We start from the raw sequence: 3166 nt of genomic DNA, 5'->3' as shown, positions 1-3166 counted from the left end.
TTCTATTCAACTGCAATATCACTACTTTGTTGTAAGACGTATGCAATGGAATTTCGTTTTGTATGCACCATGTGCAGACAAGATGACAATAAAGTTTGTCTAAGTCTAAGTCTAAGTCATGTCAGGTCAGCTGTCTGGAGAGAGAGAGAAGTCAGGACCTGCGGGCGGAGCACCACCGTGCCACCGCCGCCATGACGGAACTCAAAAGCAAACTCCATGAGGAGAAGCAGAAAGAGTTAGCCATTACCAGGGAGACATTACTGCGGCAGCATGAAATGGAGCTGATGAGAGTGATCAAAATCAAAGATGGAGAGATCCAGCGACTGAATGCCTTGGTCCTCAGCCTGAGGGACGGCTCCATGGACAAGGTGATCCGCTCTATCCGTGTCTGACTATCCGCACGCCACGTCGGGCTTCGATGCGGCCGCTACCGTATTGTGTAGCTTGTCCCCAGTAAGCGTCGCGGCGCTCCGTTGCGGTCTCAACGGCCCGGTGTGGCGCAATGTCTGCTCAGGTGAGGAGGGGGGGCGCTTTGCTGGCGGAGGTGGAGGAGACGCGGCGGTGTCGGGAGACCGAGCGGTGTCGCCTCCACCAGGAGCGCGGAAGAAGCCCTGGCAGCGGCCCAGCAGGCCTGGCAGTCCCGAGCGGCCGAGCTCCGATCGGCTCATCACCAGCATCGGGAGGAGCTGAGCCGAACCAAGAGAGACTGCGAGAGGGAGATCCGCCGACTGGTAGGACTGATCAGATGCGCGGTGCGTGGCTATGTTCCCAATTTCGTTGTATACCTGCAGTGCAATGACACCTAAGGCATTCTATTCTATTCTATTTCACAAGAAGAAAATGTCCGGTTGCTCGCTTCGCTTTTGTCACAGCAAAGGTGTTCTAGTCGATTCAAGAAAAAAATTGGCCGGTTGCTCTCTTTGTTTTTGTCACAATTCTGGCAAATGAGTTTGCCCGCCTGCCTGAGCGCTCCCCGTTTGTACATCCAGACGGATGAGATCAAGCTGAAAGACAGAGCGGTTAGTGTTTTGGATGAAGCCCTGGGGCCGGCCACGTCCACCGCCTTCAGCTGCAGACTCAGGCTGCCGAGCAGCAGATCGCTGCCCTGAGGGATTCCCAAAGGGCGGGCCTAAACTACCCTGGAAGTGGGGTCAACGCCGCTACTAGCAATCCTCTTCATTGCGTAAGCCACCTCATCACACACTTGCAGTACGCATGACTTAGTTCGTTGCTGGAGGAAGGTAGCACAAAAACAGTTTTGAACTTTGAACGAGTGCTTGTGTGTGTGTGTTGCGGGGCGTTTTCAGTCTCAGGAGGATCGGGACACGCGACGGTTTCATCTGAAAATCGCTGAGCTCAGCGCAGTCATCAGGAAACTGGAGGATCGAAACGCCCTGCTTTCTGAAGAGCGCAATGAACTGGTAATTTATTGACGGCACGCTTGAAGGTTTGCGCTACGTTTGATGCGCGCCATCCAGCGAGGCACCCATTGCGCTTGCTTATTAGTTGAGCGGCGCGGCGAGTCGGTTGCCTGGTAGATGTCTTTTATTGGGAGCCAAAGCCACGATTCCGTTCAAACCGATGCAAAAGGAATGGATACGTTCTGGCCCGCGTGTTGTGCGTCTTTCACATCCCGCACTTCATGCTTGCAGCTAAAGCGACTGAGAGAAACAGAAAGCCAGTTTCTGCCACTCCTGTACAAAAACAAACGCCTGAGCAGGAAGAATGAAGAACTCTCGCTGGTGCTGTGCCGCCTTGAAAACAAAGTGCGCTTTGTCACCCAGGAGAACGAGGAGATGGCAAGCTTGGTAAGTCGACGCGGACAACGGCGGCGTGCCAACAGAGTCCACTGCATTTGTGTTCCACAGAGAAGGCCTAGTTCGCTCAATGACCTGGACCGCGGTTGCGGCCAGCAGGACGGTGAAATGGAGTTCCTTCAAGTTGTGGAGCAGCGGCACATCATCGACGACTTGTCCAAGGTCTTCAGGCAGGCGACTCGGTGCACGTACGGCAGCGCCGCGCTCGCTCGCTGTCGCCAGGAAACCTTTTCCGTCCAAAGCTTGGCCGGCGGCCGCCATCCAAAAAATTGGCCCCTTAAATTCCGACCTTTCAAGCAGGAGCATTGTGCGCACGCGTTTGAACACGCTTTAGACTTGTTTTGCCGTTTTCAGCAGCTCAAAGCTCCCGTTTTGTCAGCGCCTTTGCCACTCGCTGTGCGCTGAAAACGACGGACTTGCCCGGCTGCTCAGCCCGTCAACCATGAGCCGCGAGCGCGACGTCATTGTCCGTAGGCAGCTAGTGGCAAAATGCACCCTGTTAGAGTTGCGCTCGCTCCAACTTATTTTGCAAGAACCACACGGGAGACAAGTAAGTTCTTTTGGACACCTGCAGGTGGAGAGTCCATCCGTTGTACGAATGAAGTCTGACTCTCGGCTCCTGCACGAGCATTTTAATTAAGAGAAACAGGGTGGGTGTAAGAGTGGATTGAATAGAGGAAGCCCTTGACCTCTAGTCAAAACATAGCAAGGGGTGTTTTACGACTTTGTGTAGGAAGGGATAAGCGATAGGGATAAATAAGGGATAAATAATATTATTTATTACAGGTTGCAGTCAAAGTCAAAGCAACATAATGATACGATAAAGATAATCTGGAAAACCCTGACACACCCTGTAGTTGTCACTTTTGGAAAAGACGAGCGTCCCTCCAATCATCGCCGGTGACGTGTTTTTCAGGCTCTGGAGACAGGAGCTCATGTCAGAAATGTCATTGTGAGTCGCGTTTGTTTCTGCGCCGGAGCCATTCGTTCCCTTTGCATCCAAAGAATCTCAAAGGCGGATTATTTGTGTCGACAGGAGAGAGATTTGCTGCTACGATACCGACGTCGAGAATCTCTGAGGAGGAACAAAGCGTGAGGTCCTGCAAGGTGAGTCTGTTTGTTTGCGGCTGCTTGGTGTTGCGCAAGATGAAATGGCCTTTTTCTCGCTATCGTTCCTCTCGTCGATTCATCGTGAGGTGTCGCTTCAGTTTGTTCAGAGAGATGTTTGCTTCCGCGCCCGCAGGTCATCGAAACATTTTACGGCTACGACGAAGACGTGTTGGTGGACTCGGACGGATCGTCCTTGTCTTTTCACACCGACAGAACCCCCGACACGGAACCCGAAGAGG

General features: G+C 52.9%; 1 long non-coding RNA gene across 1 annotated transcript; it reads left to right on the top strand.

Moving 5' to 3' along the window:
• Positions 1 to 671: 671 nt before the first annotated feature.
• LOC148377737 (uncharacterized) lies at positions 672 to 1391 on the top strand. Its single transcript, XR_015856475.1, has 3 exons — positions 672 to 731; positions 990 to 1183; positions 1308 to 1391. It is a non-coding gene; the product is annotated as an uncharacterized LOC148377737 (long non-coding RNA).
• The last annotated feature ends 1775 nt before the right edge of the window (positions 1392 to 3166 follow it).

The sequence above is a fragment of the Syngnathus floridae genome, unplaced genomic scaffold, assembly GCF_059516105.1.
Source record: "Syngnathus floridae isolate MCC-2025c unplaced genomic scaffold, RoL_Sflo_1.0 HiC_scaffold_96, whole genome shotgun sequence".
In the NCBI taxonomy this organism is placed as follows: domain Eukaryota; kingdom Metazoa; phylum Chordata; class Actinopteri; order Syngnathiformes; family Syngnathidae; genus Syngnathus; species Syngnathus floridae.
The sequence above is the reverse complement of the archived record's forward strand: the minus strand, read 5'-3'. Positions and strand labels throughout refer to the sequence as shown.